Raw genomic sequence first — 11,838 nt, 5'->3', positions numbered from 1 at the left:
TCCAAAATCTCTGTAGATGTTCATTGAAATGAAAAATAAATAAATTAATTTAATTAAAAAAATACATAGGAATCAAATTGGCAACATATGTGGGGAAAGATGGTGGTGAAGTTCAGTATCAGCTATCAAAATAAAGCCAGGGGTGACTGTGTAACAAATAATCAATTATTCATATGCGAGTTCAAGTTTAAACAGAAGATAAATAAAACAAATCTATGATAACCAAATTGTAACTTAGAGTTTATTCCAACTGAATATAAAAACTACATGAGAATACATTTAATGCATTGAACAGAATGCCTGATGGTTAGATTAATTGTTGAATACCCATGTAAAAAGACAGGAATTTGGAGGGGGGGGGGAAGGCCAAAATAGATGCCAGAGGAGACTCTGTGTGTGTGTGTGTGTGTGTGTGTGTGTATGTGTGTGTGTGTGTGAGTGTGTGTGTGTTGGGGGAGTGGTGAAATAAGAGAGCCAAACATAATATTTCAAAAAACAATATCACAGTCAACTTAAATAAAAATATTATTGTATTTATTGAAAGATAGATGCAGTCTCAGTCAGGGCAATGTTCATGATCACAGAGTCAAAAGGCTGTTTTAGTGGAGCACAATTGACTGAAAGGCCATAAAGGAAGTTAAAGGAAGGATATCTAGAATCAATGTATCCTTAACACTTAAGTGAGGCTGCATAATTTGTCAAGATGCATACCATTCAGGGTGATTTGAGGACAGTGTGCAAGACCAGTTTCTCTGGAGAGTTATTCTTTCTCAGTCATGTCTGGTTGGAGGCCCATTGTAATGATTTGAATAATGCTATACCTCAAAACTCTCCCTTCAACTCTTGCCTCTATTTGTTTATAATGGCAGAGACCCTTTGGGAATACATTAGATATATTTTCTATGTAGACCTCAGGGAAAATAATGTCATCTTTAGGGCATAAGTGTATGTCAGCAATCAAGTAACTACCTTGGAGATATTGCTGTTGTTATGTACTGTCAAGTCAGAAAAAACTCATAGCTTACTTCCAGCTGGTTTTAAAATGTTTTTAATTGTAAGGGAGGAGATTATCCAGCTGGTATATTTAAACTACCTCTTGTTTAGCAATTCAGCTCCTAACCTCCATAGTTGTTGTTGTTGTTATGTGCCCTTGATTTGAGTACAATTCACAGCAACAATATAAACCACAAATCCAAACCCTGTCCTATCCTGCACCATCCTCATCATCTCTGAAATACTTGAGCTCATTGCTGCAGTCACTGTGTCAAGAGATATACTGCTTCTCTTTGAGACTCTTCCCCTTTTGATGACTTTCCACCTTTCTAAGCATGAAGTCTCTTTCCAAGGAACATGCTCAAAGTATGTGAGATGTGTTATGTGGATATTTATTTGTCTTCTTGATCTTGATATATAATATATTGTTGTTTTTATTGCTAGCTGCTATCAAGTGAGTACAACTCATAGTGACCCTATGAAAAGCAGACCTGAATCCTGCCTTGTCCTGTGCCATTTTCACCATGCCTGACATAGTCAAGCCCATTCAAGAATATCATCCATGAAGAATGACAATGTCATTACAAAGACAGAGGAGGAAGACCAAAATAGATGTCAGACAAGATTCTAAATATTGCACTAGAGCACCAAGAAGTCAAAGCAAGGGAAAAAAATGAAGAATTTAGGGAGCTGTTTGAGAAAATGCCAGACTACCTTCCAGAGTGGTTGTACCATTTTACAGTCCCACCAATAATGTATAAGAGTTCCACATGTCTCCAACATGTATTACTTGCTGCCTGCTAACCTTTGCCACTGCTACTGGAGTAAGATGGTATCTCATAGTGTTTTTGTTTTTGTTTATAATAGTTCATTTCTTTACTTCCCCCCTTCCCCCTTTTTATACTAGTTTATTTACAAAGTTCAAATACATTGTTTTCCAGAGCAGGTTCTTCCAATTTCTCTCACACCCTACCCATCAAATTGTACAACTTCATAAGCACTATCTTGTGTTCTGGGATTCCTATTTTTCTCAGAGTTAACCAGTTTGTTGTGAGATATATATCTATATTGTGCTTATGTGAAGCCTGTACTTGGACCAGGAGGTAGTCATCAGAACAGAGCAAGGAAACACTGCATGGTTCAAAATGAGGAAGAGTATACACCAGGAATGTGTCCTATCTCCATACCTTTTCAATCTATATGCAGAACAGATTATCTGGGAGGCTGAGCTCTATGAGGAAAAGTGAGTCATCAGGATTGGAGGTAGACTCATCAACAATCTGCGTTTTTCAGATGACACAACCATGCTTGCTGAAACTGAGGAGGACCTGAAGAGCTTGGTGCAGAAGGTCAAGGACTGTAGCCTTCAATATGGATTGAAGCTCAACATCAAGAAAACAAAGATTCTCACCACTGGGCCAATTGGCAGCATCATGATAGATGATGAAGTGCTTGAGATTGTTCACAGCTTTAGTTTGCTTGGCTCTACAATTAACACTCTTGTACCAGCAGCCAGGAAATTAAAAGATGAATTGCATTGGGAAAGTCTGCTGTCAGAGAGAGACCTCTCTAAAGTACTGAAGAACAATGATGTCAGTCTGGAGACTAAGGTAAGCCTGATCCAGGCCATGGTCTTTTCAATTACTTGATATACATCAGAAAGCTGGACAATTACTAGGAATGATAGATGGAGAACTGATGCCTTTGAGCTGTGATGCTGGAGAAGTGTATTGAATATGGGTGCTAGGAGAACAAACAGGTTCATCCTAAAGAGGGTGAGACCAGGCTGCTCCTTGGAGGCAAAGTTTCTGAGGCTTCATCTGCCATACTTTGGACAATTGCAAGATCTCTCTCTCCTTGGAGAGAAGCATCATGCTTGAAAATGTGGAGGGACAGTGCAAGAGAGGAAGACCCTCGATGCAATGGATTGATTTAGTAACTGGGGTAATGGGGATAGGAGTATCAGAGACAATAAGATTGGCACAGGATAGAGCAGGGTTTAGGTCTATTGTACATAGGGTCACTATGAGTTGCACGTGACTTGATGGCACATAACAACAATAACAACAACATACCTATATCTATATCATTTATATTTTTATAATATATATGTAAGAAACACTATATAAATGATTACATAAAACAACATAAATATACAGTAAAACGTGATGTATATGAAAAATTAAATACAAATTAAAAAATATTTTAAAAGCAAAAACTCAAACAAAACTTTAAAATGGAGATAAGTTTCTGTTTTCAGACTAACCTTTACAAACAGATGAAGGTCCTCTGATTTTAAACTCTCCTACAGCGGTAATAAAGTTGTCAAGGATTTCATTTAACAAGTCATTTTGGCTTGGATCCACAATCAACACCTGCAATAGTAGCAGTTAAGAAAGTAAAAGAGCCCTCACTCCTTCCCCCGCCCCTTTTCCCCTTCAAGAAGCCAGCTCTGGGGGCTCTGACCCCTGTAAGGAGGCCAGAGCCCAGACTCCGGAAACACTCTCTCCAGTCCCTGCCGGAGGACCGCCTTACGTCTCGGACACTGCGCTGCCTCCGAGCCTACCAAGCTTGACCCCAGGACCAGCTTTCTTGATGGTCTCTACCATTCCCACCACTTTGGCCTCAGTCCACAACAACTAGTTCTCCATCTTTCCCTCTCTTCTGGTTTCCCCCACCTTCATGCTCTTCTACTCTGCCCTGTGCCCAGACTCGCCCACTACCTCTCGTCAGGTCCAGGCCCTCAGCTCACCATGGGTGATTATCCCACCAGGAAATGGGTAGGAGGCACTGGGACCTGAGTTGCACAGGGGCTGCCTGGATGTGTTTAAAAGCCTCTTTAAGGGATCTCCTTGCCCCTATCCTGGAGCTTTAATACCCTTCCAAGGCCCTGGGACCACCCATTCTTTCCCTGCCACTCCATCAGGGGACCCCAGTATGGAGGAGCACCTGGTTGTCATGTATGAGGGACTGAGACAAGAGCTTCCTAACATCTTCCTTCACTCCCACGACTATACAATCTATTCATCGGATGTGGAATTCATTAATGAAGTCCTGAATATATATATGTAACAAGGGTTGAGCATGGTACATTGTGTCACTGATCCTCTGCCCTTTCCTCGCCTGGAACTATTTTGCACAACTTCGGTTAGAGATTCTACAGCAGATCCGCCACCCTGAGAACTCGACCTTGCAAGCCCGTTGTCAGCTTGTGGGGCTACCCATCCAAATGCTATTTCTGTATTTCTACAGGCATGACAAGGATGAGCTTTACCAGACCTATGGTGCCTATTCTATCCTCTACCTGAATTCCAGTGGCCTCATTTGTCGCCATCATTTAGATAAACTGACGCCTTCACAGTCACCCTCTGCGCCTTTGAAGAAGCTGCTTGTGGGAGCTCTGATAGCCCTGGGGCTGCCAGAACCAGAACCCAACTTATACCTGTATCCCAAGGCCTGAAGGAGAACTAAGGTGGTGGCAGAACTGAAGTCTGTTAACACGCAAGACAAAGGGTGGAGGCAGCCAAGAATCTCTGCTTCCTCCTCTCATCTGTCTCCTTCCTTTCCCTCTCATGTTGTAAAGCTGCTGTGTAATTTAACTTGTAAATAATAAAACTAAAGCGAATATGGGGGTGGGGGAAAACAAAAGACTTAGTGAATTGGGCAAATCTACTGTAAATTACTTCTTTGAAGTACTTAAAAACAGAGTAGTCAGTTTAAGGACTAAGGTACAAATTATCCAAATCATGTTCTTTTCAATTGCTCTGTATGCGTCTGAAAGTTGTACAATGAGTAAGGAAGACCAAAAAAGAATTGATGTCTTTGAATTGTAGTGTTGGTGAAGACTATTAAATATATCATGGACTGCAAATAGAATCAGTAGGTCTGTTTTGGAGGAGGTACAATCAGCATGCTCCATAGAGGCAAGGATGGTGAAACTTTATCTCACATACTATGAGTATGTTGTCAGGAGCGGCAAGTCCTTAGAAAAAGACATCATGCTGGGAAACACAGGTCAGCGAAAGAGAGGAAGACTCTCAGCAAGATAGTCTGACACAAAGGCTGCAATGATGGACTTGATCATTGGGATGAGGCAGGATAGGGCAAGGTTCAGATCTGTTGTTCCTAGGTTCACTATGAGTTTTGGTTGACTCAGTGACACCAAACAACAACAAAAGTGGTAATGAATACCCCTAATTTTAGAGGCTTAACACAACAAAAGTTCTTTTGTGCATAATACATACTCAATACAGGTCAGCAGGGCAACACTGCATGTGAAAGTCACTAGGTGAATCAGGGTGGTAGAGGGTAGAGGGTCTTCCTATCTTTTGCTGACCTTCCATTCTCCCAAACATGATATCTTTTTCTAAGGAATAGCCTGTCCTAGCAACATGTCCAAAGTATGAGAGACAAAGTTTTCCCATCATTGTCTCCAAGGAGCCCTCTGGCTGTACATTTTCCAAGACACCTGGTTGTTCTTTTGGTAGTCCATGGGAAATTCAGCACTCTTCTCCAACACCATAACTCAAAGGCACCAATTCTTTTTCTGCCATCTTTATGCATTGTCCAGCTCACAGATGGATAGCAAGTAATGAAAAAGACCATAGCCTAAATCTTAGTCTTCAAAATGACATCATAGCTCTTCAGTATTTTTGAGAGCTCCCTGACAAGCAATATATCTTCTTATCTCCTGATTGCTGGTACCAAGGGTATTGATTGTGGATCCAACCAAGCTGAAATCAATAGTTTATTCTTTCTCCATCTGTCATGATTTTGTCCACTGGTCCAGCGGTAAGAACCTTTGTTTTCTTAATGTTAAAATGTAATCCATTCTGAAGGGTGTAGTCTTTGATCTTCTGCAATAAGTTTTCCTTTGCTCTCAAGCAAAGTTGTGTCATCTGCATAATGCAGGCTCATGCTGAGTTTTCTTTCAATCCCGATGCCCTATTCTTCTTCAAAGAGTCCACCTTCACAAATTATTTGCTCAGCAGACACATTGAATAGGTATGGAGAGAGAATACACCCCTGACACACAACCTTACAGATTGTAAACCATGCAGTGTTCCTTTGGTCTGTTTGGACAATAGCTTTTTGCGCTAGGTATAGATTTCACATGAACACAAATAAGTGTTCTTGAATTTCCATCTTCTCAATGTTACCACAGTCTGTTGTGATCCACACAGTCAAATGCCTTTATATAGTCAATAAAACACAGATAGACGTTCTTCTGGTATTTTCTGCTTTCAGGCAGGATCCAACCCACCTTGAACTTCCAGCAGTTCCAAATCAGCAATATTTTGCGTGCATGTGATATTAATGATATTCTTCTCTAATTTCCTCATTCTGTTATATCACCTTTCTTGGGAATGGAAAAGAATATCGGTATTATCAAGTCAGTTGACCAGTCAGTTGTCCTCTAAGTTTTCTGACATAGACTGGCAAGCATATCCAGGGTTGCATCTCTTAGCTGAAAAATGTCAATTGGTATTCCATTTATTCCCGGGACCTTAATTTTTGGTAGTGTCTTCAGCACAGCTTGAATTTCTTCCTTTGTTATCATGGGCTCTTGTTCATATGGTGCTTTCTGAAATTTTTCAATGTCGTCCTATTCTTTTTGTTACAGTGACTCTGTGTATTCCTTCCATCTTCTTTTAATGCTTTTGAAATTCAAGATTTTGCTCATGGCATCTTTCAATATTGAAACTCAAGGCTTAAATTTGTTTTTTCAATTCTTTCAGCTTGAGAAATGCCAAGCAAATTCTTCCTTTTTTATTCTCTGACTCCAATCTTTTGTACATTTTGTTATAATACTTCATGTTGTCTTCTTGAGTTGTCCTTTGAAATTTTCTGTTAGAAGTCTTTGGTATGACTCAGCAGTACTTAACAACAACAACAACAACATGACTAAATCATGTAAATTTGCTATGACTAAATATGACTGAACTCTGGTGGCCTAGTGGCAAGAAGCAGTCCTGATCCAGGCCATACTCTTTGCAGTCCTGAAGGCACATGGTTTGAGGCCACCGGCTGCTCCTCAGAAGAAAGATTGGCAATCTCATCTTGTGCAATTATCTGCCTCTGAAAACCCACTGGAGGATCAGCTATGGGTCGGTTCTGACTCTACGATACAGACCAACAGTAGTGACAACAATTACTAAATCATAGAATGCACAAAATTCAGTCATCTCTCTTCTCCTTCACGTCTGTCACCAAGTTGGTACTTTCCGACTACCATATCTTTCTCACCACTCCAGAACGCTGACGACCCCAGGCCCCTGTCTGTGGTGGGGCTACCTTTGAAGGTGCTTAAGGAAATCTGTTCAGAATCCGTAGTGGCCTCAGGCCTATGCCCAGACCCCAGCATGAAAAGTATATGAGAAGGACTTAAAGTGCTTGCTTCAGAAAGTCAAGGACTGAAGCCTTCAATATAGACAGAAGTGTAACATCAAGAAAACAAAGATTTACACCATTGGGCCAATTGGCAGCATCATGATAGACAATGAAGAGATTGAGATTGCTAACAGCTTCAGTTTACTTGGCTCCACAATCAACACATTTGGCACCAGCAGCCAGGAAATTAAAAGACAAATTGCTTTGGGAAAGTCTGCTGTCAGAGGCCTCTCTAAAGCACTGAAAAGCACTGATGACTGAGGTGCACCTGATCCAGGACATACTCTTTGCAGTTACTTGCTATGCATCAGAAAGCTGGACAATGACTAGGAATGATAGAAGGAGAATTGAGGCCTTTGAGCTATGATACTGGAGAAGAGTGTTGAATATACACCATGGACTGCTAAGAGAACAAACAGGTTTGTCCTAGAGAGGGTGAAAGAAGGCTGCTCCTTGGAGGCAAGGATTCTGAAGTTTTGTCTGACATGTTGCAAGGAGAGGGCATGTCCTTGGAGAAGAACGTGTCATGCTTGACTTCAGGCTTGGGAAGGTAGAGGCAAGAAAGGAAGACCCTTGATGAGATTGACTGATTGACTGATTCAATCATTGGGATATTGGAGGTAAGTGTGTCAGAGACAATAAAATCAACACAGTTTTAGGACTGTTTTACATTGGGTCACTATGAGTTGCAGGTGATTCTATGGCACATAACAACAACAACAACATAGGCACAGTCTTCCTCAGCAGCTTTGTCTCTCATCATACCCACCATTGTATCCTCTGCTTACAATCCCTAAACTCAGCATTTCAACACCTCCAGCTCTTAATGTATGCTGATTCTTTTGCTTGATATCCAGTTATTTCCTTAATCTGCCACTAGTGAACTTCTACTTATTTTTCCAAGACCCAACTCAGAAATGTTTTCCTGCTTTTTATCCCTCAAAATATAGTTGACTACTCTTTCCTTTGTACCACAATTATATTAAATACAGTAACTTGTGGTTGCACAGTGGTTAAGCACTGGGCTGCTGACCATAGTGAGAAGTTTTAACCCACCACCTGTCCCTCTGTGGGAGGTGTGGTAGTCTGCTTCTGCATTGATTTATAAGCCCTGCAACCCCTATCAAACAGTTCTATTCTGTCCCACAAAGTTGCTTTGAATTGAAACCAATGGCAGTAGGCTTGATCTGGTATGCCAAATATGAAACATTTACGACAGTAACTTATAATTGGTTGACAGAACTGTCTCCTTTGTTTCTTAAAGTCATTGAATTTTGCCTTACTCATTTTTGTTATCTGTAGCCCCCTGCCATGGTACAAGATACATATAAGATGCTAAGAAAGTGTCTATTATATGAACATATGAATAGAAAGACCAAATTTAGTGGCGTCTACAAATATGTTCTAATTTACCAGTTGATCTGAGGGAGAAAGATGGATATTCTCCTCCTGTTCAATTTACAACCTCTGAAAACTCACTGGAAGGTCAACTATGAGTTAGTTCCCACTCAATGGTACATAACAACATACTTTCAGGACTGGGACAGGAAACATACTATTCTGTATAGATCCCATAAGAGCTAGGAATAACTATGAGTGAAGCCTCAAGGAGGCTTCATCCAACTCAAAAGATGGAAGAACTGTTAGAGTTGTCTGAAGCAGGGACCAGCTTATTGTGATTAAATCCCCTGCTTTAAATTTACATTTATTTCTCAAATATACTGAATTAGAGTATACATTTTAACACAATCCTCAGTATAATGGAGACTATAATTCAGTGTTTTTAGGAGTGTATATGCAAATTCTCAGAAGGGATTGAACCAGAATGGGCAGATTCAAAGCCCTGGTCTGAATATAAGTGCTACTTTAGGACAGTGAGAGCCCACTATACCAACAAGTGTGTCATCAGAAGCTTGTTAACATTTGACTGTGATATTGGAGTGGAAACAGCAGACAGAGAGATGGAATGATGATTCTCATTCAAGAACCATTCCGTAGCAATCATGAACCTGACCTTCACCTTCCTTCTTATACTGGATTTATAGCCGTTTTCTTTCAGGCTTCTGACTTGTCAAAGTCAGTATCTTCTGAAACTCAGGGTTGGGTTGTTTTGTTTTTGTAATATGGATCTTAGCTGAAAGCAGGGAATACCAGAGGAATGTATATCTGTGTTTCATTGATTATGCAAAGATGCTCGACTGTGTGGACCATAACAAACTGTGGCTCACTCTGAGAAGAATGGGAATCCCAGAACACTTGATCATGCTAATGTTAAACCTATACTTGGACCAAGAGGCAGTTGTCAGAACAGAGCAAGGAAACACTGCATGGTTCAAAATTGGGAAGGGCGTACGCCAGGGATGTGTCCTGTCTCCATACCTTTTCAACCTGTATGCAGAACAGATTATCCGGGAGGCTGGGCTCTATGAGGAGAAGTGTGGGGTCAGGATTGGTGGAAGATTCATCAACAATCTGTGTTATGCAGATGACACAACCCTGCTTGCTGAAACTGAGGAGGACCTGAAGCACCTGCTGCAGAGGGTCAAGGACTGCTGCTTCCAATATGGATTGAGGCTCAATGTCAAGAAGACAAAGATTCTCACCACTGGACCAATTGGCAGCATCAGGATGGATGGTGAAGAGATCGAGATTTTTCACAGCTTTAGTTTGCTTGGCTCCACAGTCAACACTCTTGACAACAGTAGCCAGGAAATTGAAAGATGTATTGCGATGGGAAAGTCTGCTGTTAAGGACCTCTCCAAAGTACTGCAGCGCAATGGTGTCTCTCTGGAGACTAAGGCATCTGATACAGGCCATGGTCTTTGCTATCACTTGTTATCCATCAGGGAGTTGGACAATGACCAAGGAGGATAGAAGGAGAATTGATGTCTTTGAGCTGTGGTGCTGGAAAAGATTATTGCGGGTACCATGGACTGCTAGGAAAACAAACAGATTCATCCTGGAAAGGATTAAACCGGGCGGCTTCCTGGAGGCAAGGATTCTGAGGCTCTGTCTAACATATTTTGGACATGTTGTAAGAAGGGGCCAGTCCTTGGAGAGGGACATCATGCTTGGTTGGGTGGAGGGACAGTGGAGGAGGGGAAGGCCCTCTATGAGGTGGATTGATTCAGTGACTGGGTAATCAGGATGGGTGTATCAGAGGCAGTGCGATTGGCATAGGACAGTATAGAGTTTAGGGCTGTTGTACATAGGGTCGCTATGAGTCGCAAGCGACTAGACGGCACATACAACAACAAACTGTAAAATTCAGGAGCAGAAATGTTGCTAGATGTGCTATGATATTTGTGTACAGGCGGGTTTCCTCTCCTAGCCCAACTCAGATAGTGCTTTGTCTTCACAGTATTTGTAGCTGTGGTTTCTAGCCAGATGTACATACACTTTCCTTGAGAATGGGAATAAATATGGACCTCTTCCCATCCATTGACCAGACAACTGTTCTCTAAATTTCCTCCACTTCCTCCTTCATTACCATTGGTTCCTGAATGTTTCCAGTATCAGTCAGTTGATTCAGTAACTGGGGTAATCGGGATGGGTGTGTCAGAGGCAATGAGATTGGCACAGGATAGAGCAGGATTTAGGGCTGTTGTACATAGGGTCGCTATGAGTAGCAAATGACTCAACAGCACATAACAACAACAACAACAAGGAAAGTGATCCAATAAAATGTGGAAACTGTCAAACAATATCATTAATATCACATAGCATTGGTCTGTCCATGCTTGGTAACTCATGGTTGCTGTGATGCTAAACACTGTGACACAGATGTGTCAAATGTGATAATGGTTACCCATGCTAGACAGTATTTGGTGGAGCTCCTCGATTAAAACAAGCTTGGAAGCAGGAGTGGCATATCCTTATGAAATAGCTTGCCTCTGGAAACTCTATGAACTTGGAGAATGATGAATGTTATACAAGTGTTCAGGTCTTTCGTTCACAGGGTCGCTATGACTCGACAGCACTTAACAACAACCAAAGTACTGCTGAAGATATTTCAAAAACAGCTATAACAGTACATAGATAGGAAACTACCAGAAGTTCAAGCAGGGTTTAGAAGAGGCCTTAGCACCAGGGATATCGTTGCTATGTCAGATGGATCCTGGTTGAAAGTAAAGACTATCAGAATTTCTATTTAAGCTTTACTAATTATGCAGAGGCATTTGACTGTGTGGATCATAAAAAGTTATGCCTACAGTAAGAAGAATGGGAATACCAAAGCACTTAATTATGTTATGCAAAACCTATACCTAGACCAAGTGACTGTTGTGCAAAGAGAGCAATGGAACACTACATAGTTTAAAATTAAGAAAGGAGTGTGTAAGAGTTGTATTCTCTCTCCATACTTATTTTTAAAATTATTATTAAATTTTATTCGTTTTAATGAACATTTACAGAGATTTTGGGGTTTCATTCATTCATTGTTGCACTGTTTTCTCT

At 41.0% G+C, this 11,838-nt stretch overlaps 1 protein-coding gene and 1 pseudogene across 1 annotated transcript in view; both read left to right on the top strand.

Moving 5' to 3' along the window:
- The window catches only part of LOC102856791, a 14,478-nt pseudogene extending 10,025 nt beyond the window's left edge, over window positions 1-4,453 (top strand).
- FAM155B (family with sequence similarity 155, member B) overlaps window positions 1-11,838 on the top strand; it is a 165,854-nt gene that overhangs the window by 106,945 nt on the left and 47,071 nt on the right. The window lies entirely within an intron of this gene.

The sequence above is a fragment of the Elephantulus edwardii genome, unplaced genomic scaffold (assembly GCF_000299155.1).
Source record: "Elephantulus edwardii isolate Elephantulus edwardi_28Jun2011 unplaced genomic scaffold, EleEdw1.0 scaffold00178, whole genome shotgun sequence".
Classification (NCBI taxonomy): Eukaryota; Metazoa; Chordata; class Mammalia; order Macroscelidea; family Macroscelididae; genus Elephantulus; species Elephantulus edwardii.
This window is presented reverse-complemented; position numbering and strand designations above follow the sequence as displayed.